An 11,732-nucleotide genomic window follows, 5' to 3' on the forward strand; every position below is an offset into this window, starting at 1 on the left:
GTACAGATATATGTTGATGATATCATATTTGGTTCTACAAATGCCAAACTCTTTGAGAGGTTTGCAAAGCTAATGCAGTCAAGATATCAAATGAGTATGATGGGAGAACTCAGCTATTTTCTAGGACTTCAAGTCAAGCAAAATGAAGAAGGTACTTTTATCTGTCAATCCAAGTACACCAGAAATTTACTGAAGAAATTTGGAATGCAAGATTGTTCAACTGCATCCACTCCCATGGCCACTACAACCAAGTTAGATAAAGATACTGGTTCATCAGTAGATATTACTAACTACAGAGGTATGATTGGTTCTTTACTCTATTTAACTGCAAATAGACCTGATATCATGTATGCTACCTATCTTTGTGCAAGATTTCAGGCTGATCCAAGAGAACCTGACTTAATAGCTGTGAAAAGAATTCTCAAGTACCTCAAGGGTAAAGCTAATCTAGGATTGTGCTATCCTAGAGAATCAGATTTTAAGCTAATAGGTTACTCAGATGCAGATTTTGTAGGATGTAAAATAGACAGGAAAAGCACTAGTGGAAGCTGCCAATTTCTTGGAGGCAGATTGGTTTCTTGGTTTAGCAAGAAACATAAGTCAATTTCCACATCAACTGCAGAAGCAGAATATATTGCTGCAGGAAGCTGTTGTGCACAGATTCTTTGGATGAAGAATCAGTTACTGGATTATGGGTTAGAATTTTCTAAAATCCCTATTTACTATGATAATCAAAAAGCTATTGCTATGATAGGTAATCCAGTTCCACAGTCAATGACAAAGCACATCAGCATTAGGTACCTTTTCATAAGGGAACATGTGATGGAAGGTACAGTGGAATTGCATTTTGTTCCAACAGATCAACAACTAGCAGATATCTTCACAAAACCACTATGTGAAGCTACTTTTACAAGATTGGTAAATGAACTTGGAATGGTTCTAGGTTCTTTCTCTAAATCTGCTTAGTTTTTGTTCTCATGCATCAGACTTTATGATCAGTGTTTACAGATTGTTTTACTTTCATATAATCTGTGCTTAAATTGAAAATTCATTAAATGCTGATTGTTATCAGATGTGGATCTTTAAACTCTGATAGTGTTTTGAATGATTTGTGACTATTCAATCCAATGAGGATAACTGTGCTAGATGCTGACCTAGTAGTCTTTAACATACTAGAAATCCCATGTTTGAATTAGTTGTTAATGTGGAAATTCATTAACACAGGCAAATTCTGATTTTGAGCTTAGTCAAGTTTACTTTGTGTATCTTATTACTAAGTCACAAACTAGATTCTTGCTTCTTATCTGTCAAATTCTGATGTCAGTAAATCTTAAGGATGAACTAAGTGCTGATAAGCCTCACTTATCAAAAGAAAAGAAAAGAAAATAAAAGTCAGGTACTCCTTTGAGATCTAAAGTAAATAATGTGGAAGGGAAGACCCAAGTGCATTGCTGGTATTAAGTAATATGCATTAGAAAAGCAAATAAATTTTTCTTGGTGACTTTTCACATTCTATGATTACTGGAGTAAATACTCTGATAATAGCATAAATTCTGATAAGCAGTTGTGACTCACTTACACTGAGAAGCCACTGTAAAAAGGAATTTCAAAAGATGCATAAAATGAGCACAAACAGTTGAGGTGGACTCTTGCATAAATTTGTTCTATAGAAGACTTCATAATTGATGACATATTTTAAGCACTTTTCTTAGTTATGCCTTATTTCTAAGATGTACTGAAATTTATCGGACTTTAATCTTTATCTGATATTCTGCTGAATACACACACTTTCACTCCATATGAATGATGAAAATTACTATGGTGATTAAGTTGTTTTTTAACAAACAGTTAAGTGTCATTTGCATAAATTCTGAGGACAAGTTCTGATGAAAGTTCTGATGATTAAACTCTGAAGAATCAAGTCAGTATTTGTTTGAAGAATTACAGAAAAAGATATTCACTTTTTGAGTTCAGAAGCCATATTCTGATGACTGTTAAAATCTGATATAAGTTAAAGTTCTGATATTAAATCCTGATGGAATCCTTGATGCTTATGTGGAATTATTCTTTACTTGACTTATTTGTGGTAAATACTGAACGGTCATAATTAATCAGAATATTAGGTGAGATAAAAACAGTCATATTCATTAAGGGTTAGTGGTAAATGTGTTTTTCTTGAAAAACTGCATGTGCACAGTAATTGTTACTTATTTATAGTGCCCATTAACTCCTGCTTTAACTTTTTACTGACTGTTATCATTACACATCGGTCTAGGGAGACGAGGCATCATTATTTCTACTCTTAATCGGTCAACAATCCTCGAGTCCCTTGGTATTCCATTGGCTATTTAAATAACTGCTCATCCTTTAGTAAAATCACATCTTTTCATTTCTCTCAAACAAATGGCACATTTTAGTTGGTTTTACTGCTATGGCACAGACACTGTGACCATTTTTAGAAATGGAATTCCGACTTCATATCCTATCAACAACATTCCATACGACATCTGGATTCAACTTCCAGACAACATTAAAAATGATCTGTTGTCTTTCCAAAGAGAATTTCATCTCCGCATTCTTAAATAGCAGGAGAAAATCATTCGTCTTGCTGTTCTCTTTGTTGAAAGTAGGAAGAAGAATTAACCGTATCTCTTCACCATCAGCTTTTTCAGGCTTCTTAGACCAAGGCTGTTGATGTTAACCATCTTAGACTAGGATTATCTTGTAATCGTTTGAATGTAATCTATATATTTCATAAGATGTACTTTTTGGATATTTTAATGAAATTTTCTTTGATTGCAAGATTTAGTCTCTGTTTCTCTCATATTATGTGACTGTGAATGTTCTAATTGTAATTTGTTAATCTTAACTTCATCTATTTGAACTATATCTTTTGATGAATGTTTTGATTAAAATAATGGTCAATAATAAATGATGATGATTTGAGGAAACATTTGAAGCACAGGTTCATACATCAGAACCTGTGACAGCTGGAGCTGAGAATGTTACTTCTCAGAAAGAAACTGCAGCTCAAAGTTCTGATACTTTGAAGAGGAAATCTGTAAGTTCTGAATATGCTAAAGAAACTCTTTCACTGGCAAGGAGACTAAAAAAAATGAGGGCAAAAAGGTACAAGGCCAGGCCTATATCTGAGGATTCAACTGAAGCTGAGGAAGGGGATCAGGAATCTCTGATCTCATCAGAACCTGTGGTAATTGAAGCTCTGCCATTCCCTACTCAAGCTCAGGATACTGTGTCAAAACCTCCTGTCTCTCCTATTAAAGCTACAGATGATGCTGAAGAACAAGCTACAAATTCTGAAATAGATATTCATAATCTGAATATACCAACTGTTCTTTATCTGGAAGCTCCATCTACAGCAGCTCAGCAATCTCCAACTCATTCTCCAATTTTAAATGCTGAGATACCATCTACACCAACCACACCAGCTCTGGAGATAAATTCTGATGTTCAGAATTTAGATCATGTTATTCCTGAATCTCCAGTAGCATCACACACTCTTGTGCTGTCAGAACATAATGAGTCTTCCTCAAGTTCTAAAGACAGTGTTTCTGTTGAGACTCCAGTTCCCATTCTGGGCAAGGGAGCATTGGTAAAGAAATTTATTGAAGAGGATGCACCTATTCCTTGGGAGGATACTCACAGAGGTGTGGAGTGGACCAAGAAGTGGAATGACACTGATTTTATTCCAAGCTCTAACGTTCTGACAGAGCATATTGCTAAAGCTGATGAGTTGCTCATAAATGCTTATTTAAAGACACAACTCAAGATCACAGCTCTGTCTACCAAACATCTTCAAGGTCTACATTCTTCTACTCATGAAAAGGTTGATACTCTAAAGGAACATGTTGATAAGCTAGATCTACAGATCAAGCTTGACAAGAATAGATATATCAGACCTACTCTTGAGAAAATTGAAGCCATTGAGAAGATTCAAGAGAAGAAATAGGCCCAAATTGATGAGGTTTTGGCTAACCAAGCTTCTCAGAAAGCTTAAATGGATGAAATCTAATCTTCAGTTGAATTTCTTCTCTCTCTCTCTTACTTCCTGATGATGCAAAAAAGGGGGAGAAGGTAGTTAAGTCCAAATGCTCACCTACTCAAATACTGAAGAAAAAGGATGACAAAGGTGATGACCAGGGAAACTCTGATAAGAGCAGAGGTCAAGGAAAAGTTCATGGAAAATCTTCTACACAGAACAAGTCAAGTTCTGATGCTGTGAATGCTAAAAGTCTGAAGTCAAGTTCTGATAAACAAAGTCTGATGTCAAGTTCTGATATTCTGATTCAGTCAGGATCTAAAGACTCTCATAAATTTTTACCAACTCTGAAGCTAAAGGGGAAGCAGACTACTATTTATTATAAAGATCCTAAAATCCAGACACTTGATGAGGAGATAGCTAGAAGATTATTTCTGAAACAAAATCCAGGAATGGATTTGGAAACTCTTAAGGAGGAAGAAGCTAGATTTGCAGCTGCGAAGACAAATCTTAAGTCTAATGCTTCTGATGTAAAGAAACCTCCAAGGCCTAAGGAAAAAGGCATTGTGATCAGGGAAAAGTCAAATTCTGAGACTTCAAATTCAAAGACTAGATCACAAACTGAGATTGATCCTAAGTCAAAAGGAAAAGAAAAGGTTGGTGAACCTTTAAAGATTGAGAAAAAGATAAGTTCTTCCGTTCCAGTCTATCAAACTACAATGCATGATGATGATTTGATAGAAGATGAAACTGTTCAAATTCTGAAGAGAAGAAAGATAATTGAAGAATTTAAAATAACCTTTGATACTGTTCAAGTTGTTCAGAATGAAGAACAACAAGTTACAGAAGAAACAACAAATTATGATCAAGTTGATTTGAAAAAGATGACAATTGTTGATAAGAAGAAGCTGTTATGGAAGAAAGCTACTCCAGTTGAACCAAAATCCAATCTTATGATTAATCAACTCGCAATGTTTGGGTTGAGAGCCAAGCAACCTAGATCTGGATTAGGTTCTGATGAAGAGAAGATACAAACAGGAGTAGAAGTTACTCTAAGAGATCCTTTCATGTTGACAGACAAACTATATGAACAAATCAAACAAAAGCACCTTGACAAAGTGTTGTCTGCTCAAATTGTGATAGATGCTCATGATAAGGATAATCTAAAGGAGAAATTGATCTTATTTCTCAATGATGGACTAACTTACAGACTAGCTGATACTGATGTGCTAAAGAAGTCTGTCAGAGAGCTTCAACATATTCACTATCTTCTGGAAGTAAAATATGATATTACAAAAAGATGATCAGAATACATTTTGAAGACTATAAGAGATCTACTTAGAATCTCTGGTACAAAGACTTCTCAGTATATACCAATGATTACTGAAGATGATGGAAGAGAAATTCCTATGCTGAAGGACTCTGCTAAAGTGGAAGTTATTCTGAAAGGAAGATGCTTATGTTATAATGAAAACTCTTCACATCCTAGAGTTATCAGACTTGGTGATGGAATTGAAAGGACATCAATTTAAGCTCTCAGAACAGCCATTTATCAAATTGGTGACAGTAAAGATGAAGAACTGATGCAGGTCAAAGCACAATTAGTTGAAGTTCTGAGAAAAGCTGAAGATAAGCTGGTAAAAGATTTTGTTAAGAATCATTATAGATTCAGATTGATCCAGTGATGTTGGTAAAGCTACGAGGACTGTAAGTTGTAGTTAATAGTCTTATTAAACTCTCATTGCATTTGAACTTAAATGTTTTTGACATCATCAAATCTATTAACTTGTATATTTTTCCACAATTTACAAGTAGGGGAGATTGTTAGATATATTTGAGATGTCATGTCTAATATGTTTCATGTTTAGTTTTCAGATCTTAACAAACATGAAATATCAGTACTTACTGGAATCAATACTTACTGGAAGTCAGAACTTAAGGATATCAGAACTTAGGTTATCAGAAGATAGATATCAGAACTTAAGTACGGGGGTGACTTACAGTTAAGGAAGGAAGCTGATTTACAGGAAAGAAGATCGAGACTAATACAAAAGAAGATATGCATGGAAAGAGTTAGAGGACTGAAAGACTTGTATAAGATATCTGATTGATATATTTTAGGAGACAGAATTATATTCCATATCAATTAGAAGTTATCTTGTAACTGTGTACTAAATAAACACAGACATAGGTTTACACTATATGTGTTATCATTATCGAGAAGATCATACATTGTAACCTAGCAGCTCTCGTGATATTTGTTCATCACTAAGAGAGAACAGTTCCATTACAGAGTTTATTATATTGAATATATCTGTTTACTATTACTTGTGTTCGAAATCAATTTGATTCTATTAAACACTATATTCAACCCCCTTCTACAGTGTTGTGTGACCTAAAAGTCTAGCTAACAATTTTTTCAGATAAACAATTGATTGTGCTCTTCAAAATTATTAATTGATGAAAAAACTTATAGTTCAGTAGGTAGTGCAAATTAGAAAGCCCGGTTATAGGCAGAAATTACGCACATGCAATTTATCAAGTTGCCACTGATTTTGCATAATCATGCAACCCAAGTGAGCAACGTTTTCATGCAATAAAAAATTGAGTTCTAGCCCAGACTACAATACGAAAACTAATGTTAATCTAGTATCAAGTTGTCCTGCAAAATGACGACATAGATATTAGGATACACACCGTTGGAAACGTATATACCTAACCAAAATAAAAAATTATGAATGTTCTAGTTATAAGTCCTATAATTATAAGTAGAGGAGCTAAAAATCCATTATTAAGTAGAGGATGAGGCATTATTTACAAACTTAAAAATTTAAAAAAGGAAATACAAGTGGAATCAATATATAACACAACAGTTTGCTATTATAATAATGAAAACTAGAATAAAAAATTGTACCCTTGATGATATTGGAGTTTGTGTTGTAGCTGAGTATGTGGTGAATTCATAAGATACAGGATATGGAAGAATATGCAAGGTAAAATTCACAACTAAAAGGGACAAAAAAGCTATTTGTAGGTGTATCTTATTACCCGACTAGCACCAGAACATATGTTCGCGCCATTGATACCACATAAGAGGGGATGAAGGAGAAATCACACACACGAGCATCACATAGGTGATATTTAAAAAATTAGTTTTTTCATTTAGATTAAATTTTAATCTACAATTCACCCGAATAACATACATGTCTATAATTCATGTGACTTTGTATATATAAAAATTAGTTCAAACAAGCTCAAAGGACAAATAACATACAATTAGTTAATACAAGCTGAGAGGACAAAGAACACAAAATACAAGTAAAAATAGATTGGCCTATATAGAACAAGTTAAAAGAGATAAAGATGGGGTATATAGAAACATAAATCATAAAATATATCTCATATAACTTATATACATAGATATGCATCAATATATATAGTGATGGAATAGAGGGAGTATATTATTGTAGGAGTGCAAGATGAGCTATTCAATTAGATCCCATACCAAACTAAATTAGCCTTAGAACAAACAAATAAAACTAATTAAAAAAAAGAAATTAACAAAAAAGTCTAAAAACAGAAACCCCCAATTCAAACATAAAACCCTAGTTTTGATTGAAGAATGAATTGATTAAGAATCCCCCATTTTTACAAATACGTGAAAGTTTAGTTCATAATTGAATGAAATCGACTCTCATTTTTCTTCAAAGAACAAGGGATAGAGAAAGAAAGAATGAGCCTAGTGAGAGAGCAAATCCCAAAAGCAAAGGCGAGAAGGAGGGTAGGTAGAGAAATAAGAAATGTTTAGACTCTAATTGACTTGCTTTAAAAAATTCGTATCACCCCGCCTGTGCTGTGCAAAAAGAATGTCGTTTCTCCAAAAATTTGCCCGTCCAAACGTTTTAGAAACTATTGCCTTGGTTTCCTTTGTATTTCAACTTTTTATTAATAAATTATTTAATATAAATTATATCCAAATTTTTTAAAAAATACTTAAAAATAATATCACTTACTTGGTACTATTTATGATATTAAACAATATTTTTTAATTTTTCAAAATTAATTAATTTTCAAATCATATAGTAGAGTTATTTATAATTTACGTTTTTGTATTAAATATAATTTTTTAATATATTAAGACTAACAACGAGTTTAATATTAAAAATATAAAATTATTTATTTATTTGACTATAAATATATTTTTTAAATAACAAATTAATGATATAATCTAAATTACTTAATTTTTTTGGCTAATTTTAAATTGCTTAATTTTAAAGTCAAATAAATATATTTATTTATTGATTGTAAAATTGAAATATTTTTTTCAAAAATAACCTAAGGTGAACATGTTCCCATCTGTTACAAATGTGTAACACTTACTAGCTATAGTAACACGTTGAAAAGGCTATGGTAACATCAATTGTGCAATCTTGCGGTAGACTAAGATTAACATAGCTAAGGTAACATAAATTTGTAACACTTATAATCAAACAATTGCGATAGGCCATCTATGGCGTAGAGTGGATCATTGGTAATCCTTATACAGGAGTGAGAACTAGACGTGCCACATAGAATGAATGTCACTTCTCAAGGTTTTTTAATCTCAGAATTGTAACCTAAGAAAGTGGATGAGACACATGAAGATCCCTATTGGATTATTTCTATGCAAAAATAACTCAATCAGTTTGAAAGGTAGAAGGTATGGAAGCTGGTACCCCGAATAAAAGACAAATCAGTTATATTGGCACCAAGTGGGTATTCAGAATTAAATTAAATGAAGATGATATTGTAACGCTAAACAATGCCAGACTAGTAGAAAAAGGTTACTCTCAAGAAGAGGGATTAAACTATGATGAAACCTATGCTCCAGTGGTAAGGTTTGAGGCAATCATGAAGTTTCTTGCATTTTCAGCACATTCAGACTTTAAAGTTTATCAAATGGATATGAAGAGTGCATTCCTGAATGGGGAGTTAGAAGAAGAAGTGTATGTAGAATGACTTTCAGGCTTTGAAGATCCAAATATGTGGACTTTGTATACTTTATATTCGAAGCGCTCTAAGGTCTCAAGCAAGCACCAAGGACATGGTATGACACACTCTCGGAATTTCTACTTAAAAATGGTTTTACTATAGGTGTTATAGATAAAACTCTATTTTATAAATTGCATAAAAATGATATGATATTAGTGTAAGTATATGTTGATGACATTATATTTGGTTCTACTAATGTTGATCTTTACAAGAGGTTTTCTAAGCTAATGTAGAGTAAATATGAAATGAGCATGATGGGAGAGCTGAGCTACTTTCTTAGATTACAAGTGAGTCAAGAGAAATGTAACACCCCCAAATCCGGGGTCGGGGATCCGGGTTGTCACGAGTTCCATTTCTCTTAATAACACCCAATCTTAATAAATAATCAACTACTCTGTACTGTGACCCCACAATAAACACACACACCACAAGTTATAGTCTCAGAGATGAACACTCAAAAATAACACAAGTCCTTATATTCCATAATTATAAACTGTTACACCTTAAAAGAGTTCTGAATAAATTTACATATTCCTTGCCATTAATACATTTCATATTATACATAAGTCTGGTTCATCAATAGTTGAAAACCTAGCCTATTGGTAGCTCATACCTCAGCTACGGCGACATCAACGCTTCCAGAAGACTGCAGAATGTTTTCTAACCGCTTGCGAATCGGGAGCTTGGTCCTGTTCATCTTTTCTATCTGTTGTTGTGTGATGAAAGAAGAAAGCAAGGGTGAGTAGCAAGCCCACCAAAATAATATATATAATGATTAACAATATATGAGCCTTCTCATAGTACTCATGAAAGTCTTGGTAAAAAAAAATGAACCAAGTTTGATATCTTAATGCGATGAAGTCGCAAAATATTCAGTATATATACATATATACTTTTCAAATCTTGGAAGTCCTTTTCCATGCATAATATACACAGAGTTCCAGTTTATAACTGTATAAAACTATCGTTGCAAGGTGATCTCATATATCTAACCTTGTCTCAACGTTTTTCTGAAAATCTTTGATATGCATTAGGTAATCATTTACTAGATATAAGTTTAAAAGATGAAGTTACAAGATACTCCAATATACTTATATCTTTTCCAAATACTACTAGAACTACCACCGTTCAGGTTATAATGAGCTTTCAACAGTTCATCACATAGATGGGACTACAAGACAAGATTTGAATAGATTAATCTTTGAATATCATTATAAATAATGAAGTTACGAGATACTTCATTAAGTCCCGATATATATATACACCTATATATATACATTCTTTATACAGTTCCTGAAAACCTCTGTCATGTAAAGTATGAACAGAGTTTGTAACATCCAATAAATTTTTGGAAGGAAAAAGAATTGTGGCATAAACCCGATATCTTGCTGATCAGGCAAATATACCAATAAGTAACCTTTTCTACTAGTAGATGGACGAATTCCCCACTGGTCATCACCCTGGCCGCAATAGGACCTTATGCTGGACTGCCACTCAGCCACTTACGCATTTGATGGACTCCCACTGAGCCACTTACACTTTCATGGACGCCCACTGAGCCCATGTTGCTTATGCCGACTCAATAGATGGACTTACTTCCCGAACGTTGGGTAAGTAATCAATTCATTTATCAAAACAGCAACCTCGTTGCGAATATAAAATACACCACAGAGCCGGATCCCTCAGGTTTTGAGCGAGTATTTAAATCCCCTTTAAAAGGAAGATCTTAAATATAAAAATGAGTTTTGGGATCCGCTCTAACTTTAAAAATCATTTTGAAGACTCGAAAACATTTTTAAGAATGTTTGGAGTAATGCTGATTTAATGAAATAAATCAGTCCCGATATATTAGAAAATATCTGAATATTATTATTTAAATAATATTCCCATAAGGATAATCTTTATAAAAATAATTGAAGTAGAAGTTTTAAAACTCATACTTGAAATGAATAATAAATCACCAAAGATATACTTATACGCAAGTACTATCTTTATTTGAATAATCAAAAATAAGTTTGATTATTGACACCTTATTCTTTAATAAATTAAAGAATATATTTCAGTAAATAATCAGAGTCATAGGTCCTCAAATGGATATTCAAATAATATTTATTAAATAATATAAACTGAGTCATAAGCCCCCGAATGAATATTCGAAATAATATTCATTAAATAAAATAAAAGGAGTCATAAGTCCTCGAATGAATATTCAAGTAATATTCATTAAATAAAATAAAAGGAGTCATAAATCCTCGAATGAATATTCAACTAATATTCATTAATTAATATAAAGTTATCGAATAAACCTTATTCAATTAATAGTTTTTAAAACTATTCATATATATACATATATATATATATATATATATATATAATATACTCGGGAGCCTCGCCTCCCGGTTTTAGAAAAAGTTCACATTTTGCTCCCCTATACTAAGGGTATACGCAAATATCGCTTATCTCTAGCATTTGTATTATGCAACTAATAAACATTTGAACCAACAGATACATAATTCAAGAATATGAAACAGGCATGCATATATACCATATCACATGATACAATATATCGCAAGAATTTGCTAATAACAAATATGCATTTATCTCATGATCATGCATATACACATATACATCACAACAACAGTTATACGGGTAGAAAACTTGCCTGAGCGACTGGGGGTTGCAAATGGCTCGGGACGAGTCT

Source organism: Apium graveolens, chromosome 4 (genome assembly GCF_009905375.1).
Source record: "Apium graveolens cultivar Ventura chromosome 4, ASM990537v1, whole genome shotgun sequence".
NCBI classification, from domain to species: Eukaryota; Viridiplantae; Streptophyta; class Magnoliopsida; order Apiales; family Apiaceae; genus Apium; species Apium graveolens.